The sequence below is a fragment of the Puntigrus tetrazona genome, chromosome 11, assembly GCF_018831695.1.
Source record: "Puntigrus tetrazona isolate hp1 chromosome 11, ASM1883169v1, whole genome shotgun sequence".
NCBI classification, from domain to species: Eukaryota; Metazoa; Chordata; class Actinopteri; order Cypriniformes; family Cyprinidae; genus Puntigrus; species Puntigrus tetrazona.
In genome coordinates this window covers 20,318,524-20,332,311 of record NC_056709.1, presented here as the reverse complement: position 1 = coordinate 20,332,311, position 13,788 = coordinate 20,318,524, and the positions used below count along the sequence as shown (strand labels likewise).

Here is a 13,788-nt window from a genome sequence, read left to right as displayed (position 1 = left end):
CCACCTTATTTTCTGTGAGTGTGCTAGACTTCTGGTTCATTAGCCGCGGTAGGAAATAATGAGAAGAATAACTATTACCTTTAATTAAACTTTTACTAGTAAATGGTAAAACTGTTTGCACTACAAAAAAAGTGTGTTCATAATTATTGAAATAACATTATAAGACACAAGTTTGTGATATCAAACAGCAAAACAAGCTGTTTTGTACAGCTAAAAATAGCTTGAAGTGAATGACACCGGAAGCAAGACAAATAAATTGCTACATTACAAATGGCCGCTCCCATTTTTATGGTAAAAATAAGGTGGCTAACATGAGGAGTTACATTCACATAAAAATCCGTTGCCACTTAAGACAGACGAGATTACTGAGTAGCCTACTGGATGGGAGCTGTGTAATCTTGACCTCTGACACACGGGAGCTTGACCTCTGTCAAACAGAGTGACTACGAGACCTTGCCTGACTTGACATTATATTGAGAGAGGAAGTGAAGGAGATAAAACAGTGAAAAAAGAAAGCAGAGAGTAAGAGAGATGTGACTAATATAGAGCGATGGATGAAGTGCTGATAGATGGGTAGAGTGAATCCTGCTGACGTCTCGTTCTCCTGTGGCACACGGCACAGACTGATCTCTATGGACATGAAAGACGCTGAGTAGGAGAACATACAGGAAATACCTTCCGCCAATACACTGTGTGGATGTGAGCATGATCAAGACGTGGCAGAGATGTGCGAATTGGGGACAGCTTGTCCCAGTTGCACAATTCTGAAGTGTCTAGAACACTTAAGTTTATAACATTTGACCTAACACCATGTGGTAGGAACATGTATGATATATCACATGGCTTGCTAAGAAGAGGTGTGCTTCTCTTTTTATCTATGTATTTTGCACGGTAGACAATAAAATGGGTGGAAACGTGAATCCTGTATGTCCTGTATGTCCATATATATATATGGAGGTTTTTTTAGCAAAAATGTAAATACACAACACAATATTTCTGAAAAAAGAGAAATAAATAAAATGACAATAAATCTGTTATTTAGAGATGTTTTTGATTATTATTATGATGTTTATCATTACTATTTAAAAGTTAATCCAGAAAATATAACCAGGTAAAAAGTCATTTGTTAAAAAAAGAAAAATTTAAACAGGAAAAAATAGAATCTAGAAAAAATTAAAAAATGTAAAATTTAAAAATTTAATGGATTTCATAGGGCCCCATCATAGAGGCTATTACAACTACCCTAGCAACTGCATAACAGTCAAACACTCAAGCAACAATGCAAAACATCATAGCAACTGTATTGCAACATTGTCAAATACACTCAGAACACCATAGCAACAACTAAACCGCTCCCATAATACCCTAGCAACCGCATAATCAAAAACACTTGGAACACCTTATTAACCATTTCTATCAGTCCCCAGAACACCCTAGCAACTGCATAGTAACCCTGCAAAACATTGTAGAAACTGCACAGCAATCAAAAACAGAACACTAAGAACACCATACATGATAAATCAATCACACTGTGCAGTGCAAGAAAAATCTGCCTTGAACAGACCTGAAATGAAGTCGAAGCCATATGCACTAAATCTTTAATATTTTGCCACTGCAATTTTTTTAATATGTGGACATTAAAATGCATAACTTTTTGAAAATACGATGAACAGCTAGCATAAAATTTGATAATAGCGTTATGCTTTTGTATATTTACTGAGGTATAGTACCAGTAGAGATGACAGGAAAACGGTATCGACAAAGGACCTCAAGAACACAATTACACGGTATGTCACTGACATACCACAAGGCTATTGTCGCTGACAGTATTATGCTTTATTGTGATTTTTAAATGGGTTAAAATATCATACAGCTTTGGAAAACAGTCTAATAATGCATTTCATGGATTCTCGTCCCAGCTTTTTACCAGTTACTCAACAAAATTTGGGGAATTTTTTTTAAATCCAACACTCTAACTGAATTGAGGAATCATGACAGCCCTATTTTTGTGGAAAGTTCTGAGGGAAAGGACAGACGTGAGGACACGTCAAACAACCACAAAACCCGGGAGGAAGGTGGTCTGAACTTCTGCTCTCGTTGACAACCCATCAGTCACGCAATCATACACACAGCCTCTTGCTCACACTTCACCAGACCTCTTCCCAGGAGCTCACAAAAGGTTCTTCCTGCCTCCCTTGAAGCTCTGTGTTTACATACTCTTTTAGTTGTACATCTATTGTCTGTTTGTCACCCAAATATCTCATATTGTCCAGTAACATCTGCTCCTCACAGAATACACATCCTGTGTGACCTCTGACACCGTCCATTACCGGATCTTATTAGCCTTTACAGGTCAGAAGGCCACAGTAATACAGCCCACACAGATGGGCAAAACGATCTTGTGGACATACTTATGCTTTACCTTGCACTAAAGGTGCTGGACAAATAAACTAAGACTTCAGTAAAGGTAAGAGTGTGCAGAGCTGTGTAGATCACATGGTTGGCAGGAGCGATGGTTCAATGTTGCAGAATGACCTAGTTATACCAGGAGAGAGGATGGAGAGAATAGATGCGGAGAGGGGGCGGCAGGGAGAGGAAAGGGAGGGGATGCAGAAAAGGGGGACCTCGGAGGAGCAGAATGAAAAGTAGTTTGGTGGAAAGTGAGAGGAAGACGGGGGAGGGAGGAAGATGGTGTAAAAGCAATGGAGTGAAAGAAGCGCATCTCCAGCCCTAAGGGGAACGATAAATCAATCCCGCCTCTTCCTGATTAGAGCCGAAACTCTTCCACCTCCTTCCACTGACTGGTGTCAAATATTACCTGATGTATAATAGCACCTGCAAAAACCTGGAAAATGACACCGCTGAGACATTGATGCATAAAAGTTAGTCTGAAGTTCTCTCTGGTGTGGATTCAAAGCATATCTAGTAATATGGAACCTGAAGAGGCAAGAGTTGCCTGGATGTTTTACCAGAAGCTGCCAGATGCTGACCTACTGAAGGTGGGATGAGGGGGACCCTTGCGGCAAGGAGAAGATCTGGGTCATGATGCTCTGATGGTCTTGTACTGACAAATAAACAAATTTAAAACACATTTTTGACATAACTGGTTTTAACTGACCTGATGATGAAGACTTAATCACATGAAAGTCAAATGATGGTTATGTAGGTTGACATATGTAAAATTTATGAATGAATACACTAAAATATTTTTGAAGGGGACAAATTCTAAACACACAGCATTGCCTGCTGAGAGTAGCGTAGGATAAAATTATAACTGCGTCAATTAATTTGTAAATTAGGACATGTATTTAACACTATACATTTTAGTCCTCCCAACTTTTTCTAGTGACTCGTTGCATTTAAAATTTTACATTGGACCAACTGAATTAATAGTTTTTTTATATTAATTTAAAATATATAAATATAAAAAGATTTTTGAATTTGCTGTTAATGAAAAACTAATGAAAAATGCATCATGTTACAAAAAAGCAAAACAATAGTTTTCAACACTATTTCTAGGAATCTAGGACAATATTTTTAGAAAATGTTTCTTGACAGCCAAATCATCATCACCCATAGATGTTACTAAAAACAGTTTTTATTTTCCCCTTTTTCCAGTGGTCCCTAAGAAATGTGTCTAGATTGTAATATAGACAGCAGTAGTTCTGAATCAGATATCTAAAGGGAGCTTGTTCACTATTCATTCACCGGCAGTGGGTTTTATCGCTCTATTGCATGTCTAAAACATGCTGTGCCACAACTGAAATATTTAAAACCCCCTTCTTGTCCTATACCCTTAAAGACGACCACCCTCCTACGTCCTTTCAGCACAGCTTTAGCCTCTTCCATTCTAAAGTGAAATTGGATTCTGCCTAATCTCCGCAAGCACATTCAGTTTCCTCTCATTTCCTCCTGCACTGTTTAATTCAGTATTTACCCAATCACAGAAAGGTCACACATTGAAGTAAACAGACCAATAAAAAAAACCTTCTTTGATGTGTTCTTCTATTGATTTTTTATTTTATTCTGTTTTAGTGGATTATAAAAAATCTGTTTTGCCGTGTGGATACCCAGTAACTCAATAAGACGAGATGAGTTTGTGCCTCGGGAGAGACAGCGATAGTTGGGCAGACAACAGGAACCAATCCTACAGTGTACACACCCAAACCCCGCTCTCCTGACCCAATTCATATATACTAATATATGTCTTTATGTCACTCCATTGTTTATTTTTATTTTCTTATTTTCTTCCAGCCCACATTTGAACAGAAAGGCAACCCAGATGCATATAATCCAAACTCTTGTTGTCCGAGTTCCCGCCACAGACGACCTGGTCGCTAGGGCTCCATAGCAACAACATCGGGTAAGGGGTGTTTGTGTGTGGCTTTTTTTTTTTTTTTTTTTGAGTATAACACTCATCCCAGAGGAGATGTGCGCAACGCCCATTACCAAGCGTGTGCATATCCGTTATGGTGTGCTAATGTGTTTTTTTTTTAAGTCAAGAGAGAAGGTGCAAAACATACAACCTACAAAACGTTAAGCACCGCATTGTAAAAATCAGACTCAAACGACAGGCTTTCAAAGGCATAAAAATGGCAAATAAAACTGAAAACAGTGTAAACCGCACATGTGTGCTGTTGCTGGGATACTAAGTAATAAGGGTTCATTAGAGGTAGAGCAGCTGTGTGTTACTGACAAAACAGGATTCAATAAAAAAAAAAAAAAACCTCTGCTAAAAATACCACACTGTATATTTCTGAATGATTTCCCTTTTTAAGCAGTTTTGGAACGGCTTTAATAATCTAGCTAAAACAACCTCAGGTTGTTTTCTGCATGTTTTATACATATAGATTGAGAGGTCACATATAGGCCAGTTATGAATATTTAATAAATGCTGATTTCTGGGAAGCTCGTGAAAAACTCTATTGACAGGTTTAGACCAGTATACCTTAAAAATAAATGAAAAGTATTGACTATTGATGTATCATAAAAATCAGTATAATAGAAATCATAAATCATAAAGAGGCTTTTGCATCTGAACTCTTTGTATATGTATATTTTACAGTACTACACACACATTCATTGTCTCCTTTTTACTTTGATGGTGTAATCACATTCTGTATTTTATCCCATGTTTAAATGCTTTGGCAGTACTGTAAAAAATGCTTGAACTTAAACTATACTTAAATAAATTTTTCATCATGTTTATGTCCTTTTGTTTCTCCTTAGTACCGCTTAGATATTATTACTGAAACAACACGCAAACAGTTTTTTTTTCTTTTTTGCAGTGTGGTTAGCATGAGTGATGGTTCACAAAAATAGCTGCTGGGACTCATTTCCTGGATGTGTCCATCTGCCTGGGGTTACCTTGGTGATTAAATACATTCTGGATCTCTTAATGGTCGTAGCTGTGCCATCCCACCTCCTGGGACACGGGTTCCCTGCTCCTCCTCCCTGTGTTTTTCTCCTCCTTCGTTCGCACTTATCATAAGGAAGGATTGGTGAATAGTGTGAAGGGTGTGAATATAGTCTCTAGAGACAGCCACTCGCTGCCGAATGATGAGAAACGTGCGTTAGTATGTGCGTGCATGCTTATGTGCGAGTTTGATTGAATTTGCATGTGTGTTTGAGTCTATGTGTGAATGAGTGTGTGATAGAGAGGGGGGGTCTGGAAGATGAGCTGCTGACAAATCCATTAATTAAACCTCAGAAATCCATCCATTGCACAATAACAACTACAAGAAACGCCCCTGGAGCTAATTTAGGAGGGTGGGCTTTTCATTCTTTTGTGATTATTCTGGACACACGCTGCCATTAAAGCTCTCAGAATAGAGAAAACCAATCAACGAATGAGACGGCAACTGAGAACATGGTCCTTCTCGTACAGACAGACATTATGTTTTTTTACTGTATGTGTATTTATATATACACAGTCTATAAAAAATGTATTTTGGATGCAATTAATCGTTTGACAGCACTAAAATTAACTGTATATATAAAATATATTTACGTATTAATGCTAGTTAATTGTAATTTGTAAATAATTGGGGCTGTCAAAAATGTTAAATATTTTAAGTTACCTATATGTTAAAAATTTTTTGTCTAAACTAAACAAATTTCTGGTTTGGTGTCAATGGAAGGGTACTGAAAAATAGATTGGAAATTTGCGGTACAAACTCTTCAACAAAAGGCGAATCAAAGACAACACAGCTCCAAAACATGACAAGCATGCTGCTAAGAAACCCATAATCACACTTGAAACACGTTTCTCACACGCACTCTATGCTAATCATATTCAAACAAAGAGAATCCCTAAAATCCCTAAGAAGTACTGCTAATTACTTTGTGTTTCGCCTCGGAGGATCCAAAGGGTTCATGAGATGTTTTTCAAGCCCCTGAAGCAAAAAGAGGACCAGCTTTGTGGGAGACCATCTCTGTCCTTAAACCATTTCGATTGAACCTGTTCCAAATGCCACAGGGTCAAAGCAGTTGGTGCATTCAGCCAATGAAGATAATATATGCGCATGCTATTTACAGTGCTTTCCTAATTCTGTAGTTCATGCTAAAACCTAAAGCCTCAAGATTCACCCTTCTCTCAGATTTGAAGACACCAGCAAATCGGAGCGGACTGACGTCTGATGAATCAGACTCATGTGTATTCCACGCCAGACTCTGTTGAACTTCATGTTTGCTTCGGCTCGTACTGTTGCCCTCGGGCACTGTGATTGTGCGCATGAGGCAGCACAAGGTCATAATTCAGGTCAACGCTTTTTAGAGACATACAAATCATACCTCTAAATTTATTCCTCCCATTTTTTGGTGGATTTTAGGTATGTCATACAGCCTATCCCTTTTAGTCACGGGAAATGTGTGTGGATTAGCCAATTTCTGCATGCTACACGTTTCTGTCGTCGTCTGTCATGCAGCATCCATAAAACCCGCTCTGACAGCTTCAAGCTACAATAACAGCCACAAAACCACATCTAAAATAACAAGAAACATACCTTTTGATTGTGTGCTAAAACTGTAGCTTCTTATATTAGCCTTTGTCTTCGTCTGATCTTAGCTTTTTTTGTAATCCTTAATATAATTCTGAATGAATCTGTGCAATATTAAATTATATCATGTTACGCTTTCAGTCACACACTATCAGCAGGAAAAAATAACGCAATTCAAGCGCAATGCTCAAGGGTCCAACAACTGTGCCCCATCTGGGATTCGAGCATCTGGCTCCATATTCTCTTCGAAAATGTCAGTTCTTACAGTATGATCTTACTCTAGCCTACCTGTAAGACTATTAAGCTATTATAAAACAGAAGCATAGGTCTGGAAGTGCTGACTAACAGCTGTGAGTGCAATTATGCTGCATATGAGAGTCATTTTGCTGAGTTTGCCACGACAGACTATGCAGATTCACTCAGCACCACACGGGCGGCAGAAGAGCTTAGCTAGTCTTGACACGAACACAAGGGAAACGATTAATACTCCAAAAGAGCATTGCCAGTGTCACCAGTGCTAAATCTCTCATTATGGAAAGCAGAAGGCTTTTTAAACCACACAGACCTGGACTAATTGGAGACGTTCTGGAACAATCCATCCACGTCTGCCCCGATCTCAGGACGTAAATGAGCAGTACCAGACCATTTTTATTTCATAACAGGGCATTTATCCACTCTGAAAGGCAGCGTAAATTATATTAAAGCATATTGCTGAATCCAGACAGTGATTTTACAAAGTAATTCATCCTTTTTTGTGCAATCGGTGTGCATTTTATTTGATAAATCATCAGGCACGATGAGAAGTAAACCAGGACTATGTTCAGAATAGCATACTAAGCTTACTATTTTTGTGGTATACAGTGCATATATCTGAACCTCTGGTGTTGGGGTAAGAATAATTGTATATGTGCCATTGTGAGAAAATTTCTACTGAGCGCTAAGTTTAAATATTTACAATTCAAGCATCTCTGTGCATTATCTGTGAGTACATTAACCTCCTCCTATTCAGCCAGCACAAAGCGATGTGCTTTCATAGCCCCCCATACACAGAAAAACATAGATCTACACAATCAGACCCTTGTATTACATGTCCGGTTGTATGGCTGATTCAACAGTGCTGACGATATTATGCAACGCCAAAATGTCTTTGTCACAAGCCTGAGATGTTTTTGCCTTTCTTCAGGTGCATTCATCCAGAACATCACTCTGAACGGTTCCGGTCTAGGCCACTAACAATATTTACATTAAGGCAAAACAGAACCTTTTTCGTTTAAATGACACTAGCCCTTTATTCCCATGTGTTTTGCGGAGATACACATGGCAGAACAAATCCTGTCATGTCGCCATCAGCCACATGTGAATGCTGCATATAATCTCCAGGATTTTCCTAGAAAACAGTCTGGACAGTAAACAGCCTTTTTCTGACTGCACAGGACTGCTATGATATATTTAAAATATTCTTCAAAAGGAGAAAGCGTAATTAAAATATTCAGCATTAATGACAACAGACAACCATAAATAAGACATTTCACTTATTTAAATGAATAAACACTATTTTAAAACATCAAAAATACAGTATCTGAAAGGTCCAGCATCTGCTAAATTCTGACTTAACCAGTCTTAAGAGTTTGGAGGTGAGACTACCTGTCTTTACAAACAATGCAGAACTAATTTATCTTTCTTTGCTAAATAGCCATTTATTTAACCTGTTGCAGGGAATTGAAAGAACTGTTCAATCTTATCATTTCTAAAGGATGTGTACGTATCTGTTATATTATATTATCACAATAAACGGATCTCTTCATAGTAAACACTAAGTACAGTAATAGTTCATTATGCTTTAAGCTGTGTTAAAATGCAAAACTAACAAATAAGTAAGCAATGATGAAAAAAAAGGGGGAGGGGTACTAAGAAAGAAATAAAAGTAAAAACACTCTGAACACTTTCATTAAATATTTCAGTATGTTGAAATAAATAGCAAGTATTCTAATCAGATTATATTCGTTTATTTCGACCTTTACCCCAAGACAAAGAAGGAAACACAACACAGCAGAGTAAGAATCTCAGAAGCTCAGGTTGTGCTTGAGGTTGTCAAGGGCAGCTGGCTTGTTGTATGTTCTTCAGTTAATGACCGTTTTCTTCTGAACACAAGTCGCATGCTAACTAGACACTTAATGCATCTGACTGACAGCTCTACTTTTTTAGAGTAAAACAAAGACTGCTCCTCAGTCTGACAGAAGATGACGTTTTAGTAATGTGGTGGCGGCAAGACAGACAGAATACTTTAGAACGAGTGCGAGACGGCAAGGCAACAAAATTCACAAAGGTCAAGGCAGGCGACCCTGATCGCGCAACATGTATCCCAGTGTCCAACTCAGACATCAATATGTACTCATTCATAGCCAACAACTCATCAATAAATGTCTGGCTAATTTAGAAAATGATTAACTCATAAATTTACACGCAAAACGCCCTTTATTGCTATTTGGTAAAGAATACATTACAGACTACAAGTGGAAGCCCATTAAAAAACAAAGTCTCAAATGCCCTTTATTACAATAGCGAGCAGCCAACCATGACTGACCAAAATCACACCTCAAAGGCACATAATTATTATCAGAGAGACAATAACGCTAAATACAATTTGCCAATCTTGCAAATATTCAATGTAATCGCTCATATATTTTATGTGATCCTTTCAAATATTTATTTCAAGCCAAATTTAAAAGTATTCAGTTTCTTTAAAAAGGTTATTTATAGTATACTTATATTATGTTATTAAAAGCTTAACATAGCTTACTAAAATAACAGAATAAGATTCACAAGTCTAAATGTGTCAGACCAACAAAGCCTGGCGTAACGCAGTCAGCATGTGGGAAGAAACACACATAAGAATGAATGAAAGAAAAAAAGACACATGCTGGCAAGCGCTCCCTCTCCTTCCAGAAACAAAAAAGGCAATTATCAGCCCCGCTGTAGTCTGCTTTTGAATCCAGGCAGAGACACACCAATGAAATACACGAGAAAACAATTCCAATTTACCTCTTAGGCAAGAAGGTCTTCGTAACCGGTAAGAGTGAACTGGCCTGTCATCTCTATTAGAGTAGATTCCTCATTCATTTGTGCTGGCTTCTTTGCTTGCTTTAAAATCCTTTGACTAGATGAGTAGGTCACTGTGGCTTACAGCCTGTGCCACCAAGAAGCAAAGCATGTGTGTAGTTCCTTAATGACGTGTCTTCTGGGGGCTGTTATGCCTCGGTGCATCCTTACCTCAAGCCCTTACTAACTGTCTCTGATGTTCCCTCTCTCTCTCTGCCTCCCTCGCGTACAGCAAACACAGATTCCCCCGTCTGCCACCTCCTACTTTGACTTCTCCACGCCCACCTCATGAATAATTAATTACCATGTGGGCAGACCCCTCCCCCCTTTGAAAGAGATCTACACACACGTGCTCTGCAGAACAAAAAAACGCATACACGCATCAAGGAAAAACACAAACGCATGACATATATGTGAAACCGAGGTGGTCGTGTGTGCTGTCTTCCCCCTTTCTGAGCGGGATACCGCCTGCTCTCAGCTGGGAGAGGGGTGGGGGTTGGGGGTGTCAGGGTGAGTGTTTCTCAGACTCTCCCTTCCTCCAGGCTTTCCCTCTGAGCTTGACCTCTCCATTTCGACCAGCGTCTCAATCTCGTGTACGTCTGGACCCCTTTTTGCTCCTTGCTCGCCCTCAAGTCGCCTACTTTCAAATCAATACAATGTCAACAACATGCAAATGCTCACTACATATAATTAGAGAAGCCTAATAGAGACTGATAGATACCTGTGCCAGAGTAAGAGTTAAATGATAAAGATATTTAACCTCTTGATCATGGTCAAAATAAAACAAAAAAGGTTAGTTGAAGAAGTAATACTCAATTCCACATTCAAGGAATCAATTGCTCAGCACATGTTGATATATAGCAGAATGCGACATCCTAGCAAGGTTAAATACTTTCATAGCAAGAACATTAAGAGTGATCTAATTATGTAAACACCTTCCGAGATTATTCTAATTAAAATGAGCTGTTGGACAGTCTGACAAAATGCTTCAATAATTGCAAATGCATGTTATTCTGATGCAGTGGCTTATCGTATTTGAATTCATAATGATTGCTATATTATTAATACAAAAAATACTAAAAAGTACTATGGAATTATATATTTTAGTTATTTGTATATATCACAACAAATTTGTTGTGTTTGGTGGCATGCATTATTTATTGACAGCTTTTATATTTTAATATATTTTCAAATATAATTGACTTAAGCCTTCAGTGTCACATTATCTTTCTGAAATCATTCTAATAAGAAAATATGGTGCTCAATGAACTTATTAACTCTTATTACTGTCAGTGTTGAAAGCACCTTTATACATTTTTCCAGAATTCTTTAATGAATAAACCGTTAAAAAGAGCAGCATTTAACTGAAATATTTCTGTAATGTCTTCAATCATTCAATCAATTTGATGCAACCTTGCTGAAAGTATTAATTCATAAACTATGTTAGAGTATATGAATTTGTGAATTGTGCAGTACCATTTTAAGCCTAAAAGTTCCAGCTTGTACCATCTAGTGCCCTCATATAGGACCAATGCTATAATTTATGGTGCCCAGGACATAATTTAAGCATAAAAACCTTATTAAGCTTCACTTGTCAACACTCCAATTGCATTTTTTGTGATCATTATGTATGAAACAAAATCTGAATGTTTTCAAGATTCACATCTCAGTATCAAAATGAAGTAAACAGTCTAAAAGCCAAGGAGTGCAGGTGATTGACAGCTTAACTCTAAGCAGGACCCTTGATCCTGTGTCTCCAAGGTAGATTTGCAATTTGTAGGTATTTAGTTTCCAAAGGTAAGCACATTAAATTATGATAAGGAGTCTCCTCCGTGACTGCATATCTATCTTCAGGAGTTTAAGAGTAAGAGCAAGAATACAAAGATAACAGCTCAAACCTAATTTCAATGCAAAGTGAGATTAAACACTGCAGCAACTTCTCTATTCCCCAGTTGGCTACACAGATCAAGGAATGTGGAGATTAAACAGTGTTTGTTGCTGTAGTGTATTTGCTTGTGGCCGCAAACATGTACAGTCCAAGCACAGTGAAGGGCAGAATGGCTTTTACTTATTATGAGAAATGTTTCACATTTTTTCCTTTCCACTGACGTCTTTTGTGGGGGCCCCTGTGTTGGCAGATGCAAAACAGAGAGAGAAAGCCTAAATAAAAGGTTTGTTTCAGTTCTTCATGATTGGCACAGAAATTACAAGGAGCTGGAAGATCTAAATCACTCTGGAAAACAGAAAAGTCATTACAAACAGGACTGAAACTCCCTTTACGCATCTGATATGGATGAGAATAATAAAGAATTGAATGATTCTAGTTCAACTTTCAACCACTATTAATGATTTGGTTCCTTAATGGTTTTGTTAATGCGTCTTTTAGTGCTTTTAATGAATAAATATGAAATAAATGCATTCCCCCCTCAAATTTCAATTTATGTTATTAGCAATCTCTTGCCAAATGATGAAATAATTTCAGGTTTCAACAGAAAAGGAAAAAAAAAATCACATATTTGGAAATTGTGGTGCAGCTAGTGATAAATGCATGTTTGAGAACCATTAACATTTATATAGTTACAATTATATATTATTATAAAGCTTGGAAGAGTCAGCCCAGGACATTTTTCCCGATTGTATTTATCTAAAAGAAGAAAGTCACATACACCTAGGATGGCTTGAGGGTTAGTAAATTATGAGGTCATTTTAATTTTTGTCTAAACTATCTCTCCAGTGCATCATTAATCTATTCTATTCTATTCTATTCTATTCTATTCTATTCTATTACATTACACAGATTAAACTACATACAGCAAATCGACATTTGCTTCATAATAGATTTTCAACTAAGTGACATTCAGAGATTTTAAAACAGTAACAAATTATGAGGTAATGAAACGTATTCCTGTCATGCAGACATTAAAAGGCTATGAGCAAAAACATTCCTGCTGTGTTGCTATGCCGTAGCATACGGTCACAAAGGGCCTGTCTTTCAATTGCATCAGGTGTAACGCTAATTGCATTGTTTAAATATTTAAACCAGCTTGAGGGACACAAAGGCAGAGGGATAGGGAGGGGCACGGGTTAAAAAGAGCAAGAGCGGGAGAGGGGCGGAAGAAGAGAAAGAGATGACAGGAGAAGAAAGGATAGAGGAATATGAATGTACAGTGTTTGAGAAACATAGAACAGCTCTTGTTGTTTGTGGGACTCCAGGACAGGACATGAGTAAAACAAAGACGCAACAGTGGAGCATATCATGGCTGTTTGAGCAAAGTAAGGCCTCCTTTGTCTGTGTCAGGGAGAAAGGAAAGATGGAATGAGACAAACTGGATGTTCCTGTTTTTTTTTTTTGTTGTTGATTTTTTTCTTCAGCAATCAACGGGGTGGCTCATTAGAGACTAACGAGAGGTCTGAAGAGCACACTTGGGAAGGCTGGGAGATGCCAGGTTTATGAGAGAGGCCATGTACAAAAGCTGTCAGTAATGAGTTGAAACGGGTCCATGAGAGTCCCACTGGAGTGCATCCCACTCTGGCATGTTCGGTCGTGTAACCCAGCGGCTTTTGAACACTTGTTTGTGAATAAAAGGACAAGAGATAAAACGTTATGTATAGCCGGATACATAATAGCAGGGTTTATGCTATAGACATACCCTACCCTTTGAGGTAAACAAGAAAAAAAAGCTCACCAAGG

General features: G+C 38.0%; 1 protein-coding gene across 21 annotated transcripts in view; it reads right to left on the bottom strand.

Annotated features, from left to right (window-relative positions):
- The window catches only part of nfasca (neurofascin homolog (chicken) a), a 71,208-nt gene that overhangs the window by 43,099 nt on the left and 14,321 nt on the right, over positions 1 to 13,788 (bottom strand). For 18 of the 21 annotated variants that reach the window (XM_043251794.1, XM_043251800.1, XM_043251798.1 and 15 more), the window contains exon 1: positions 10,041 to 10,309. The exons of 1 other annotated variant lie outside the window; for it this stretch is intronic. The gene's annotated coding sequence lies outside the window, so the exon portion shown is untranslated. Of the gene's footprint in view, positions 1 to 2,990; positions 3,065 to 10,040; positions 10,310 to 13,788 lie in introns of those variants that run through there. 2 more of the 21 variants (XM_043251797.1, XM_043251796.1) reach the window with 2 other exon arrangements.